Raw genomic sequence first — 16347 nt, forward strand, 5'->3', positions numbered from 1 at the left:
AAATATTGATGTGTCACTGTCATGTAGACTTGCACCAAACCGCTGCAAGAGGCCGCAGTACAATGCAATCAAAATATTGTGCTGCTGGAGCCGGTGCCTTATTATTGCCCAGACAGCTGCATGCCTACACTATAAGAATAAAGCAAAGCTCTTTTATGGTTCTCTGTTTTCCCATTACAGGTCTGAACAGATCTAGCTGGAAGCTACCAGCCTACCTTATTGTGAGCGTCATCAAATTCTTCGCAACATCACTAGGTCTTTGAATTCCTGGACCTGGGGATATGATAATTAAGGGGTCACTTAATTTCCACTATACATTTCCTCTACATTATACAGATTGAACCTCTCTAATCCAGAACTTTCTTGCCCGGCAACACCCATAATCCAGCATGATTTTAGTCAGCCGGGTCATCGCTTATCAGGGTGTGGTCAAATTTCCTGTGGTCCCATAAAGTTCGTTTACAGCCACCAATCCTGGCTCTCAATGTGCTGTTATTTAGCTGCAATTTACCCCTACATGTCTTATAAGAGCCCAATGAACAGTGGAAGTGTCGGTAATGCTGCTAAACAATATGGACCTCCTGTGGTCCAGTGAATTCTCTTGTTCGGCACCAGCCAGATCCCAAGGGTGCCAGACTAGAGAGGTTCTACCTGTAGATTCCATTTATGGAAAACAGTGTAAACACAGCATTTTCTTAATTCGATATGGGTTAATTTGAGCAGAACCTCAGGAACCAAATAATCTGTTTAAGCAGCAACGTAATTACTCTTTACTGTGATTGGTTAAGACAGGTACTGTTAGCTCATTTTATCAATGGTTATAAACAGTTTCCATTGAATTAATAAGGAAGGCCCAAAAGCAGAAGACAGAATTAAAAAGAGAGAAAGGGGAAAACCCTGTGTGTTAATGAAAGGGAATACAACTAAAAGGTCCATGGAGGTGTGAGAAAGCAGAAGGGATGTGCTCTAGCTACCCCACAGTGGTGAGGGGAGGCTCTATTAATTAATGTCAGCAAGGCTCTTTGAGAGCCAAAGATAAAAGCTGCTACTGAAGTTCAACAAGCCATTAGCATGCCATTGGTACTGAGAGTGCAACCAGGACTCAGTGCTTTGCTAGACAGAGAACAAGATCAGCCAGCTATTCGAATCAAAGTGATAGGAGTGGACTTGACTGAGAGAGGAGTCGGACCCTCTGGTGAGAACAGCACCATTTTTTTATCCTGTTCAGATCTCTTCCTCTAGTTATTTTGGGGGTTGATATGGGTTGGAGAGTCATTTTGTCAATAGCATGGTTTGTTGCTTAAGAGGCTGTGTTCTTATTGCTCATTAACTCAGCTGGACTTAGAACCTATGGTCTGAAGAAGTGGGTCTATGCCATGAAAGCTCATCACCTAATAAATTATTTTGTTAGTCTTCAAAGTGCTACTGGACTGCTTTTTTGTTTTGATCAGTTATCAATATTATCTGAAGTGCACCAGAACGTTGTAAGCAGAGAGAAGAGATTGCTATTAAGACACAGAATAGCGCTATTTCAAAATAAGCCATAATGGGCCTTAATGACATTATTTTGAAAGAGCACGATGTGTCTGGAAATGCTATTTTGAAACAGCTGGGTAGTATTTCAAAATTCATTTTGCACGTGGTTATATTATTTCGAAATAAGACAGCCATTTCAAAATAAGCATATTGTATAGATGTAGCCTAGATGAGCAGCAAAACCACACTGGTTATACATCCTACTTAGAAACAAAGTTGTCCTCTGCATGGGCTGGGATGAGTAATGGCAAATAGCACCTTTGTATGTAGCTCATGGTGTAGCTCTGGGCTATGTGGAATCCATTAAGGGACACTTCTGAGAGTGAATCCTGGCTGCAAGGTAGGTTTAGTCCATGCGTTCGGTTTTTGTGGTGGAACACTTGTAACATGATCCCCTTGCTAGAGCACTAATGGATGGACTTGCCACTAAAAAAAAGGAAAACTTCTGTTGAAAGCACACTGGCACTCTTTAGTCTGTGTGTGTGGTTTGAATGAAGCTGCTTATTAAAGCGGTCAAGTCTTCATTTTGCCTTTGGCCTCACAATCTGTTGCTCCAAATGCCAACAGTAGCGAGTGAAAACTGTTTCGTTTGGATGGTCATTCGGTGAGTGTGGCAATGAGTTGTGGAGGAGAGGACCTAATCCAGGTTCAGTGGGCAAGCATCTTTGCAACACAACCATCCACCACAACAGGCTTTAGTGTTTGCTGAGCTCTAAATGGGCCAGGAAGACTTCCCCTTAGCGGTGGCTCCTCCCAGACAGAGTCAGGCAGTGCTGAGAGAGTCTTGCTTTGCCATGCCCTGGTGCCTGACTACATGGATTGTAAACTAATTTGAGGAGATGAGGACTTTTCCCTCTGACTTTTGTAAAACACGGCGTACACAAATGATTAACGATGAACAAGGATTTCAGTCTCCAAGGCCTAACGGTTGGTACAATTATGCTCATGTAAAGCCCCACAACACCAGCGAAGAAAATGCACTCCCCCGCTCCTTCAAAAGTAAAATAAAATAAATGTTTCCTCACAGGACGTTCACTCTGCCAGGCTTCTGTACAGTATTCATGTCGCCATGACAATGCAGAACAGAATCATTTTATTACTGTTTGGATGTTGTACAGTTTGGGTAGGAAATTCCTTTACCTTTTACTGCTTGTACGGTTTCCTCACAATAAATCTGCCATTCCCAGGGGCAGAACGCTGTAATCACGGCATTTAATTCATGCCTTCTCTGAAAGAAAAAGAAGAAAACTGTAGGCTGGCAAGAAAGATGAGAAGTAATTTGGACCACAGGCTTATCTGTAAACCACCTAACCTCTAGCAGGAGATCTGCCTGCACTCTGCACTCTCCCTGGCCTGTGCTTGGGGAACGGGCAGAGAAACTGCTGACTTGCATAAGCATCTCTGAACCACAGGACCTAGTCTAGTGGCTGAGAAATTGTCATGCTGTTTTCTCCATCCACCCTCTATCCCCTCTGTATTTCTCGCATTGCCTGAAAACTCCTTATTCTCATGCTGTGCTGTCAGAGCATTCCAGGGAAACAAGAGCTGATCTTTAGACATCCAGATGTGTTTTCAGAACAGGCTCTGTGCAACCCTTCTTCCAGGTGCTGTCAGCAGCAATAAGAGCTGGGTTCAAACAACGCAAGGTCCCTCTTAAAATTATATCATCTCAAGCCCGCACCCAGAATTTCTGGGATGACTAAATACCATCCCTGGGTGCCCAGAAAACACAATATTTTCTTGCTCAGAAGCACTGAATCTGTGTAAGCAATAAGGAGAATGTTATTAGGACAAAAGGAAGCACAGTATCATTTCGAGAAAACACAGCAACACTATAGCTATCTGAATAGCGAAGTACCCCCTCCAGCCACCCACCCGCGCTCCCAGGCCCACACAGTAACTTTGGCAATAGTCTATTTGTTGCCCTCTATATCCAAATTGCACATCCAATAGTCAAATGTTTTTCCCTCCTTTCCCATCCAGTACAACCCACTCACAGTTCAGTGTCAGTGAGTCTCATAGTCTTAAGATGCACTGGTGTAGACTTATCTCTCCTCTCTCAGCAAATGATGCATGGGTCCTGCCTTAGGCTATGTCTATACTAGACTAAGAAAGTCGCTCGCTGTTATGCAATTGTAGCTATGCCACTTGTGGAGGTAAAATTGATGTCTCTGTATTTGGCTAATTTGGCTGTCTGTACAAGGGAAAGTCAATGGGAGAATTATTCCCATTGACCGCCCTTACTCCTCATGTCTTGTGAATAGTACAGGGGTTGACTGCAACCCCTGAGAGCTCGATTTCATGCATCCATACCAGACGCGCAAAATTGAACCCTGGAAGATCGACTCTGAGAAGGTTGAACTTCCTGGGTAGTGTAGACCTACTCTTAGAGCCTAACACCAACTCCTCCTATGTGAGTTCAGCTTTATTTAGAGGACAGAAGGAGCCTCACCAGAGTTCACTTAGGTCTTGCAGTAGCCATATATCCCCCTTGCACACCGATACATGGGGACAGACAGATTCTTCCCCTCTGGAGCATCTGTGCCTCTGGAATTCTGGGTCACTATCTTGTGCACGAGAAGCAGCTCAGGGACCATTCTTCTCTCTATTCATCAAACATAAGCAGCATATTAGAGTCTGCAGCTGGGGTCAGCAACCCGCGGCATGCGTGCCAAGAGTGGCACGTGAGCTGATTTTCATTGACACATGAGGTGGGAGCTCAACCCCCACCTGCCTCCTCCATGCAGCCAGCAGCTTGCTGAAAGCCATCCTGCCTGTGGATTAACAAAAGACCAGTTAAACCACCACCTAAACGGTAAAGCTCTGCATCTAATTTAGGCATCAATGAAGCTGTTGTAAGTAGGACTATTAGTGACTTTAAAAAGTGTCACAAACACTTGGTCTGTACATAGAAATCAAAAGGTCAAGGTTTGGGTCTCCGCCTCAGAAAGGCTGCTGACCCCTGCTCTAGAGCTTCAGAGCACAAGGCTTAGGTGTACATTGATTATCAGTAGGCTCGGGAGAGGTCAGATTTTATCTTTTGATAAATTCGTCAGAGATCAATGTTTATGTTTAAACAGTGTTGTATTTTTAATCTATTTAAACTTTCACAGTTGCAGGGAATTGTGGCAATGTCAGACAATTGTTTAATAACAGTAAATACTGAGATTTAAAACATTGTAGCTTTATAACTGTTAAAAGACAAATCATCAACACTATGTGTCAAAATACACAAAGTAAATGTCCTTAAATCAAACCTGAATGGCCCCCCCGCCACACCCTTTTCCTTAATTTGTCTATCTGCAAATTTGCAATACTATTGATGGAAGCTGTTTTCCAACAGTTTGTGTGTATATAGCAAAACCAATATTTCACTATTAAAAACAAACCTAATCCTACCACCCCTCATTATAAAGCACATGGGGCACTCCGCTTTCCCCTCATCCTTTGTGTTATCATGTGGCACCAACAATAGCCATGTTAGGGCTATGTCTACACGTGCATGCTACATCGAAATAGCTTATTTCGATGTAGCGACATCGAAATAAGCTATTTCGATGAATAGTGTCTACACGTCCTCCAGGGCTGGCAACATCGACGTTGAACGTCGACGTTGGGCAGCACCACATCGAAATAGGCGCTGCGAGGGAACATCTACACGCCAAAGTAGCACACATCGAAATAAAGGTGCCAGGAACAGCTGCAGACAGGGTCACAGGGCGGACTCAACAGCAAGCCGCTCCCTTAAAGGGCCCCTCCCAGACACACTTGCACTAAACAGCACAAGATACACAGAGCCAACAACTAGTTGCAGACCCTGTGCATGCAGCATGGATCCCCAGCTGCAGCAGCAGCAGCCAGAAGCCCTGGGCTAAGGGCTGCTGCACACGGTGACCATACAGCCCCGCAGGGGCTGGAGAGAGTGTCTCTCAACCCCTCAGCTGATGGCCGCCATGGAGGACCCCGCAATTTCAAAGTTGCGGGACGTGCAACGACTACACGTTCCCTACTTCGACGTTCAACGTCGAAGTAGGGCGCTATTCCCATCCCCTCATGGGGTTAGCGGCTTTGACGTCTCGCCGCCTAACATCGATGTTAACATCGAAATAGCGCCCAACATGTGTAGCCGTGACGCGCGTTATTTCGAAGTTAGTACCGCTACTTCGAAGTAGCGTGCACGTGTAGACACGGCTTAGGCAACCAGGATACATGAACAGAATGCAATCTCTCTCTCTCGCTCTCTCTCTCTCTCACACACACACACACACACACACTGTGCAATTTGCACCTTGCAGTTTTAATTGTCTGGCTCTCTTCATGTATGCACTGCTAACCTTTCCTGAGGCACTTGTGATTTGGAAGCCAAAGGGCAAACTGGGATCTCTTCTAATGTGAACCCCAGACTAGCACGTGATGCCTCTGCCCATTGCTGGAGCAGTGTCAGACCAGTTAGAGAGAGAGAGAGAAAGTGTGTGAGATTTTGTTGCACATGAGAGCCGAGATACAAAAAAGGCTGTAGGCCCTAATACTATTTAGTCCTATTAGAGATTTGTAGTTCAAGGGGTAGAGAACAATATTTTTGGAAATAAAGGCCTGAGGTGCTACTACCCATTACACATGTGTGATTTAGGAGTGGATTAACTTTACGTAGGCAGCCAAGGCTTGGTTATCACATGCAGTCAATCAGTCATTCACCTTTTGCTTGTTCTCAAAGATGTGAAATGCAGACAACTGCCTCAGTGTGACCATGAGTCTGGCAGACCAGGTGTTGGCTCCTGCTCTTGGAACATCAACACCTGGCTGGAAGTCCACTCTGGCTTGCATGCATGTTAGCATTGTGGAACCAACTATTGGAGTTGTGAGACTGTGTGCAGGGTTTATGAAATGCGGGTTGGATGCTGCATTTATTCAACTTACTTGTAATATCTGTTTCCATGTAATAAGGTAATGTTGAAGTGTTTGCTATCTTACTGTTAGAAGGATTGCTCAGACTGTAAACCCCACACCCCATCAGAGAAGAAGTACTGCTAAGCGTGAAATCCTAATTTATCACAGGAGGTTATTTCCTCTCCACAAAAGGAAGGCTCACAGCCACCAGACAAGCTATTGTGGAATAGCAGTGGAAAATAAAAGACTGTGTTGCTTGTGTCCCCAACACCCTAGAAGACAGTATGTACACAAACTCTTGTCCCATCAGAGCTTGAATGCTGGGGAAAGGGAATAAAAACTCTTTAGAAGGATTTGTTAGCCCATTAGAAGGTTAGAAGGATTTGTTAGCTCTATGCTGCGTGAACTCAGAAGGCAGAAAATTTCCAAACATAAGCGAGATGTCCCCAGTTTAGTGTGGGTTGGCTTTAAACAGGGGTCTGCACCCTGTGGCTCTGGAGCCACATGCAGCTCTATAAGGACTTCTTTGTGGTTCCTGACACTATAATTGAAAAGTGAAGCAAAACAAAACCAAACCAAAACAAAAACAAACCCCCCTGATTAGTTTCGAGAAACAGCGAGCATTTAAGAGCCTGTTAGCCGGTGGCTGGGTAATGCGCGGTGAGGTACCAACTATGCCCCTCTTACCATCCGAGTCTTTAACCGCTAGAGCGCAGGGCTCCTTCGCAGCGGGCAGCCTGGGCCAGGCTGACGGATGCCCCAGGGTCCTAAACACCCGAGTCTTTTACTGCTAGAGCAGGGAGCTCCGTCGCAGCGGGCAACCAAGATTGACTGACGGGTGCCCCAGTGGTAGCACTAAGAGCCTTTCCACACCCGAGACTTCAACTGCTAGGACTCACTGTCCCGTTGCAGCGGGCAACCAGGATTGGCTGACGGGTGCCCCAGAAGTCTGCCCCGTGGAGGTGGCACGACTCTGCGCTAGGCTCTTAGCACTCTCACCTACGGCCAGGCTGTGGTAACCAAACGGTTAAAGTTCTTTTGATTGTGCCGGCTGTGTTGTAGTGACAGAGGGTAACAGCAGTCAGGCTTACATCTTAACTAGTTACAAGTTTATTAAGCTACAGTTATAAGCGTGTAGTTACAAAAGGCTATTGTCTACTTCTTTATGCTAGCAGAGCACAGGTGTTAACAGGTTACGTTACAATCCAATACCACGACGTCTTAATGCAACAGCATCTATCTATAGAGCTCTAATTCTTTAACTGTGCGCACCAAAAGGAGACCTTAATGTGGGTACATCTTACCCTCCTTAATATGGGTATATCTTACCCTCCTTGCGTCTCTCGATACCAGCGTAGCCAAGCCAGGATCGGTCACTCAATTCCACAGAAAGACGAATACAAGGTTGGGCGTCCCCAGTTGCGGACCTCAGGAGGCAATCACCTGACCCGACCAGCAGGCAGTTGGTGGGAATGAGCTCAGAGTCAGAGTGCTGCTGGGCTCATCTTTATACCCCTTGGGTCACGTATTCTCTTTCTTATATATGGTGCCAGATCATACTGGTCTGTCTTTGTGATGCCAGTTTTTACAAGGACAATTCTTACTTAATTTGCACTTGTAAGACAGGAGATAAGCAATTTTGGGAGTACAGGACATTCTTTTACAAGGGCGGAGATTTCTCTTCTGGGATGGCTGTGTGGGCGCATCAATCCATCAGTGCCAGCTGGGGTAATTTCCTGAGGCCCCCTTATTGACAGTTGGCCTGTTAGCATTTTATCTGTACTTTCTGTTTCTCAGGGTCACAATGAGCTAGCACATCTGGGCCTCTGTGGGAGACATCAAAGACTGTGCTGTCAGCAGCTGTTTCATGCCCTGTGTGCTTGTGAGGCACCACAGGAGGGGCAGCAAGCTGGCTTGTAAGGGGAAGACCTTTGTCTGGCTATAGAGCCCAAAACTGAACAACTCATATCTACATAGCAAACAATACGTGAGCTTGAAACATGGGATAACTGCTCCTAGGGTACTCCAGAGAGAGAGTGAGAGAGAGAGAGAAGGTTCAGAAATGAAGATCAGGAAGACAGTGGTACAAACACACATGTAAAGTGGGAGGAAACAGAACAAGTAAAAAGTTTGTGAAGATCCTGCAGTAAACACATATTGCTTTACAAATCACTGTGTGTGTGCTGTTCTTAATACAGGGGGCTACTAGAAGTACAGTTTGATGTTATTTATTAAGGACTGACTTGTATTCACATGCATTGAGGCTCGTGAAGTATTGATTTTTTATTTGTACCCAATTAGAAAAGATGGCTCTTCTTGCTATTTTGGTTGCCAACCTCTGGCCTCAAAGACCATACAAAGCTTGCATATAGGAACTGCCTACATCTTTTGGAACCGAAGACTGTAATTTGTGAGCATGTGGACTTATCTGCTTCAACCTTGTAAATAACCCTAATTTCTTTCTCATCATTAATACCCCTTTAGTTTATAAGATTGACTGCATGTGTTGTCTTTTGTGAGATCTCTAGAGTGCACATAATCTCGGGTAAGTGACTTGTCCTTTGTGATTTTTAGTGTGAAGTATACTCTATCACAAAGACAAGCTTGCCTGGGAGGTGAGATAGACCAGAGGGTCATCTGTGACTCCATGGCTGTTACAGTGCTTGAGGAGGTCACACTTGCTACTTGGTTGGTGAAATCTAATCACCAAACACACAAGCAGTGTGGTTCTTGTGCCTGGTTTGTAACAGTCAGCCCTGACGTTAGCACTAATGGTCCTGGGCTATTCCTAACAGCAACTTCACAGCTGAGACCTAGCCTACAGCATGAGTTTAGGTCCATGAATGACTCTACACCACCCAAGCCCCTTCTACTGACTCTAAAGGCCTTTAAAGTCAATTTCTCTACCCCTCCTCAACAAGAGGAGTGCCACTAACTTTGGACTTCCATGGTTGTCTTTGGGATAGTGCAGAGGCAGTGCTGATAAAGTTGGTCTCCAGGAGGTGTGCCCCAGTGTGATTGGTCTGGCCAGCGGTTTCAGCTCTGCTGCTCTCCCAGGTACTCAGGAAGAGCCCTCCGTAATTTTGAATTTCATTTCCTCTCTGGGCAGTGAGGCTGGCCCAGCAGCACTCCTGACATGAATGCCCAGGGCTTCAAACAAGCTCCAGCATGGAGTGTGCAGGAAACACTAGATCTGATTGCTGTGTGAGGAGTGGAATCTGTAAAAGCAGAAGACGAAATGCTGATATCTATGCAAAAATTGCACAGGGCCTGGTGGAAGAAGGTTGCAGCAGGGATACCCAGCAGTGCTGTGTGAAAATAAAGGAGCTCAGACAAGTGTACCAGAACACAAAGGAGGCTAAAAGTCAGTCTGAGTCAGAGCTTCAATCATTCTGCTTCTATGAGCAGCTGCCCAGGATTTTAGTGGGGGACCCAACCACTGTCCCAAAGCTGTCTGTGGATACCTCCAAAGCGACTCTTCAGAGAGCCACAGGCAACAGTGAGGAGGACATTGCAGATGAGAAGGATGAGGAGGCAAATACTCAGCAAGCAACTGGAGGATCTGATCTCACTGACAGCCAGGGCTTTTTTCCAACTTTGGAGCCAATCTCCTCATAGGACATATTGCTGCCAGCCCCTGGTGGTGGGGAGAACACTTTTGGCACGTTCATATTTGTAATTGTGCTACAGTGGGTAAATGTAATTGGGGTTAATCTCTTGGGTCTGTCCTGAATAACTGGGGTGCAGTGGTGGCCAGTCCACCTACACAGTGGGGGCTCTCTGGAAAAGTTTGTTAAAGTGTCTGGAGACAGAATGGGAATCTCCCTGCACAGCTCTACAATGGTGTCATAGAGGTGCTTGGCAATCTTTCCCAGAAAGTATCTGGGGAGGGCTTCCTTGTTCCACCCCTCACAGTAGGACACCTTATCATGCCAAGTCAGCAGTAAGTGATCTGGCATCACTGCAGCACAAAGCAAAGCAGCCTAAGGTCCAGTTTTCTCGGCACATTCAGTCAGCATCTGCTCCTTATCATGCTCTGTGATTTGGAGAAGATTGATATTGCACATGGCAACCTGGATGAAATAGGGGGATGTTCTGTAACTGACAGCACTGAGGTGAACCACATCCCCAACAAACCACGACCTCAGGTTTGCTTCCCTCTTTGCCACAGGTTTGAAGAGATTATCCCGGAGAATAGCCATGCTGTTTGAGGGTGGAGGAAGCAACCACACATGAGAGGAGGTGACCACTCTGACTTCATAAACCCCTACACCAGGGGTCAGCAACCTTTCCGAGGTGCAGTGCAGAAATTTAACCTTTTGACCTCTATGTACGGTTCCAGTGCCAGAGGTACTTTTTAAAGTCACTAATAGTCCTACTTATAACAGCTTCTCTAATAACTATATTCAGATGCAGAGCTTTACCGTTTAGGTGGTGGCTGGCAGTATTGGCTGGTCTTTTATTCATCCGCAGGCAGCCTGGCTTTGAGCAAGCTCCCGGCTGCATGGGGGAGGAGTTGTGGGGCTGAAATTCCACCTCATGTGCCAGTGAAAATTGGCTCACTTGTCTCTCTTGGCATCCATGCCAGGGGTTGCTGTCCCCTGCCCCACACCTTCACCTGGTTCTCCCCTGCCCCACAGCAGGTCAGCATGGGAAGGAGAGCTGCAGTTTGCAGGCAAGCTGGGGTGGGGGAACCACAAGCTGGCTGCATGTACCTCTCTAGCTCTGCTTGGTTCCCCCTCCCACAGGGCCCCTTGCAAATGTGACTCTCCTTTGTAAACACAAATGCCTAGCTAGCCATGAGGGCTCTACTTAAAAGCACTCTTTCACACGTTTTCAAAGTGGAAGCAAAAGAGCAAGAATCCGCACCTTTTCCTTACCTTGCCTGTTTCTAAACCAAGTCCAGCTGCCCCATGCTCCACTGTGTCTTCTATCTTCCTGGTAGGCACAGTTTAAAATGTAAAACTTTGGCCTTGTTTGTAGCACATCTTTTGCGCAGCACAGTGCTTCATTCACTGTAAAAGAATTGACCCTCTATGTTTTACAATATATCTTCTCAAATGTGTGCCCTTCTTTTTATCCCTCCCCACCAAAGCAGTTGGAACAATGACTTTGTTACCTCCTCCCCCAGCTCCTCCTGCACTTTGGCTGTCACAGATTGGAAGACGAAAAAAACTTATATGGGATGAAATGTTCAATGAGCTCATGCAATCTGCCCGCCCTGATATGCATGGAGGCGAATGCTGCCAGAAGTCATCTGCATGGAACAGGAGGACAGGAAAGCAAGGAAGGAACTTGAGCCTACTATGCACAATGAGATATCTTGGCTCATGGGAGAGCAAACAGAGCTGATAAGGCACCTGGCAGAGGTGCCGGAAAAGCATCAGGAACACAGTGACCCCCTGCACCTACGATAAACCATCTGCCCTGCTCACCAGTTCCATAGCCTCCTCTACCAGGCATCCTAGAATGTGGGCGGGGGAAATGGAAGTCCCGGGAACCCTGTCATCCAGCTCCCAGGGACGTCTCTTGGAACAGAAGGCTGACATTCCCAGGGCTTTCCTTACCACACAGAGGAATTGTAATAAACCACTTGTCCTTGTGCTCATCCTGTTCTTAACTGCGGTCCAGCCTGCCAGTGCATGGGCTTCATGAGCCCAGGGAGCAAGGAGTAAGCTGGGTCTCTCAGGCTGTCTACTGGCATCTCCACCTCTCCAATGGTAGCTTTATAGTCTGGGCAGAAAGGTCCATTGTGCAGCTTTCTGAACAGACCAGAGCTCCTAAAGATGTGCGCATCATGCACCTTTCCCGACCATCCCACACTGATGTCGGTGAAACAGCCCTTGTGGTCCACCAACACCTGCAACACCATGGAGAAGTGCCCCTTGCGGCTTATGTACTCTGGGGCAAGGGGGTCGGTTGCCTAGATAGGTGTGTGAGTTCCATCTATCGCCCCACTGCAGTTAGGAAACCCCATCACAGCAACACAATCCACAATGTCCTGCACATTTTCCAGAGTCACTGTCCTTCGCAGCAGAAGGGCATTGATTGCTTTGGCTGCCTGGATCACAGACGCCCCACTGGAGAGTTACCTACTCCAAATTGATTGCCCACTGACTGGTAGCTGCTGTCTGGCACTGCAAGCTTCTACAGAGCTGTTGCCACTGGCTGCTGAACTGTCAGAACAGGTCATTCTGGTATGGCTGCACTTCAGGGTGAGAGAAAGCAATTCACAAAGTTCCATGAAGGTGGCCTTACACATGCGGAAGTTTTGTTGCCACAGCTCATGGTCCCCTAGCTGTAGAAAAATGCAGTTCCACCAGTCTGTGCTCATCTCATGGGACCAGAATCAGTCTCCCACGCTGTCTGCAGGCCTGACTGCTGCCAGCATATGCCAACTGCTCCGTTCAGTGGGTTCCTGCACATCTGGGTGAGTGGCCTCTTCACATTCTTCCTTGTGCTGGTGGCCGCCAGTTGGGCTCTGGACAAACTGCAGCATAATGCATGAGGTGTTTGCAGTGCTTGCCACAGGAGTCTGCAGCTAAGCAGGATCCATATGCGCCATCTGCAAGGGTAACTAGGGAAAAAAGGGTGTGCAAAGATTGTTTGCCATTGCTTTCAAGCAGAAAGAGAGGGAAGAGATAAGTGCATTGGGAGAAGCTGATGACACATACCCAGAACCATGAGCTGCACTGTTTTTGTCCCATCAGATATTAAGACCCTAGCCCAGAATGCAAAGGGGCGGCATGAGTTGTGGGATGGCTGCCCACAGTGCATCACAGTTAGAGTCAAAGGCAGCCACGCTACCTCTGGAGCACTCTCCATCAACCTCATATTCCCACACCTTCCACTCTGCAAAATCAGAGTCTAAAAAGTCAGCCTTAGTAAATGTGACCTGAGAGTCAAACACCCTACATTTCAAACGGAGGTGAGCCAAGGTGCCTAGGAACAGAATAGCAAGTGTGGGACCAGAGCCAAAGGGAAAAGGCCAGTTTCTCTAGCATGGGGCAGATGATTCTGCTCAAACAGGAGCAGACGCAGGTCCTGCAGTTGGCATGCCAGCCCCTGAAGGATTGCCCCAGTGTTAGAGGAGTGTCTTCTCATTTACTACTGATGTAGCCTCTCAGGCGACTCTAATTTATATAGGGGCACAGGGTAGTATGTCGCTAATCCAGGAGATGGAGGGGTACAAAGAAGAGGTTTACTTCTCCCTTATGCTCCTCACACCAAGCATGCCCTGCGTGCACCCACAGCCTGGCTCTAGCCCAGAGGGTAGTAATGCCCTGTATCTCTTTTATGTTTAAGACGTGGGCTTGGACTGTACCTCAAACACCTTTTTGCACACCTCTGAGATAATGGCTTTGTCCTCCCAGCTGGGACAGGCCACATGTGGCCAGGAATCCTCCCTTACCCCTGATACTGAACTATGCCAAAGGCAAATATGAGAGTAAAGCAGGCATGTGGCCGAGTCTACCTCCCAAAGACTGATCTGTAGCAGAAGGACTTGGAGCTGTTCATGTTTCAGTGGCTGGAGGGCTACAAGGAGAACAGAATTAAGCCCAGGTAATAGTTCAGCTAATCGAAATTCCCCAGCTAGAGACCTGAGCTTTGGGGCAAGAAGCAATGAATTCTATTTTTCTTTCTGTCACATGCTTTCAGTTTATCTGGTGGCTGACAGAGTGGGCGTCTCTCCATGGATCTTGACGCAGCGAATGCTTATTAGGCAGCTGGCTCTGGCACATATTGGCTTAAGTAGAATGGATGGAAGATTTATGTGTGCATGGGGTGTTAAAAAGGTTTTGCAGAGCCTGTCCGTTTTGATGCTAAGTCAAAGTGGACACGTTGGCCAACTGCTGGGACAAAGAGGGAGATGTCAGAACCCAAGTTCTGGAGTCCCGGAAGAGTCTCTATTTGCAGCTATAGTCATGGGACTCTAGACAGGTTATGGGCAAAATCATTGGTCAGACTCCCTTGAGGCACAGTGTTGGATAGGAGCTGGAGCCTTTCGCCTTAGGCAGCTTGCTCATCTCAAACATGAGAACACCCAGGAAATGATTTGGATGCCTCCGCCCAGTGCCTGCTTGATAAGTGCCTGTGTCACAAAACCTGCCCCCACGGAACATGTTCTCCTAGAGTTTGCAGACGCTAGTGCCAAGGCTTTTAACCTCCACTTGAGACGCTCATAGAAATGAATGGGTCCTGGAAAGGGAGCTGCCCTCCGACGTCTCGAAGTGCTCCCTGAAATAGGGCTGAGGTGCAAGGCCTTGCAAGGGAAGCTTGCACCGGAGCTGCCTGTGCTGTGCCACCGCTGCACGGCGAGAGGACTCCACCCGGGGGGGCGCTATCACCGGCACTACACTCAGCAAACTTGAAGATAAAAACAAAATCTACCGAGAATAAATCTAAACCCCACCCAAGTTCTTCCCAGTCTCTCATGTGTCATTGCACCAGCTGAGGCGCTAACCTTCAGTGCCAGACTCTGATCCTACACTAGCCACGCAAATGCCAGTGCACATTTGGTCGAGATGGCACCTGTCACATGGGGGTCTCTGAAGTTTCCGCAAACATGAAACACACAACTCGCTCCTGTGGCACTGGCAAGTGTTGGACCCCTTTTGCAGAAAGAAAAACAGAGGCTGAAGCCATAGTCATAAAGGCAGTCAGTGGCAGAGTCAGAAAGCAGAAGCCTTGAATTCCTGCTCACTCTTCTAGAAGCACTGAGCCTCATTTTTCTTCGCCTTGCGGCAGTTTAACACTAACATAACTATATTGATTTCAGGAGAGTGACTTATAGCCATGCGTGTAACACGACGGGACTCAGGCCCACCGTTTCTTTATGCGAGTGAAACGGAACAACACATTACATGTTGGAGCATATTCTTAAAGAAAAAGTTAGTTGCTACTAAACAGCAGCCCAGACCCTCAGCTAGTCTAAAGCACCCTAATGCCATTAGGACACTGAAATCCTTTAAGGTGCCCACCAGTAAAGTCAGTGCTGGAGAAGCTGCCTCGTGCCAAACGATCCCACTCATCCACCAGTTGTGGAGGATGGGGAAGTGGAGAGAAGTTGATAGCAGCCAGGCAGCCTCTGCTGTACAGTGAACAGCTGGTTGGGTTTCATCCAGTGACAAAAAATGACAGCCCTGGATGTGGCGAGAGACAGTGGATACTACACAAGCCTGGTTTGCCTACCGTATTATCCTTCGTTCTGGAGTTGGAGCGAGAGCTCCCAGCTGCTGCTATACACCCACCGCTGGAAGTAAGCCCTTTTAAACTAATGCTTTCCACTGATTATCCTTTTCCAGCTCAATCCACTGAGCAGTGCAGGGTATTTTTCTAAGAAAGCTCCAACGGGAATTATTTTGTGGCCTGCGCTACACAGGATAGGTAACCAGATGTCTTGGTTTTATAGGGATGGTTCCAATATTTGGGGCTTTGTTGAGTGTCGATGCCTATTATGGCTCATCCTTATTTTTCACATTTACTGTCTGGTCTCCCTAACGCAGGGCAGCAAACTAGATGATCATAGTGGTCCCTTCTGGCCTCAGAATCTGGGACTTCATGAATTAGCAGCACAGCATGCAGTCTTCTGCAGCCCTGGCCTAACAAGACCTGGGAACAGGCCAACACACGTTGTGAGATTAACTAACTGTGAAGTAGAGTACACTCTCTGGAGCCAAGCAGTTTAGCCACACCTGAACTGGCAGAAGCAGTGAGTGGGGACAGCTGCGCTTTAGCGCTGATGGTGGGAAATTTACTTAGCAGAAAACAGAGGCATGGAAAGCAATTGCTGTACTGACATGCCAAGCAAGACACCTGGCCACCACTTAGTCTGCATATGCTAAGAAGGGTCCACCACCGCACCCTGCCCCCGTTCTGCAGGGTATGAGATATTCCCAGGAAGTCGCTCATAGGTGCTGACTT

The 16347-nt window shown here is 47.2% G+C and overlaps 1 long non-coding RNA gene across 1 annotated transcript; it reads right to left on the minus strand.

The window, feature by feature from the left end:
* Positions 1 to 221: 221 nt before the first annotated feature.
* Positions 222 to 4125, minus strand: LOC142006976 (uncharacterized). The gene is made up of 3 exons (XR_012643873.1): positions 3989 to 4125; positions 2677 to 2764; positions 222 to 273 (listed from the first exon to the last, which is right to left on the minus strand). It is a non-coding gene; the product is annotated as an uncharacterized LOC142006976 (long non-coding RNA).
* Positions 4126 to 16347: the final 12222 nt, after the last annotated feature.

This window comes from Carettochelys insculpta, chromosome 1 (assembly GCF_033958435.1).
Source record: "Carettochelys insculpta isolate YL-2023 chromosome 1, ASM3395843v1, whole genome shotgun sequence".
Classification (NCBI taxonomy): Eukaryota; Metazoa; Chordata; order Testudines; family Carettochelyidae; genus Carettochelys; species Carettochelys insculpta.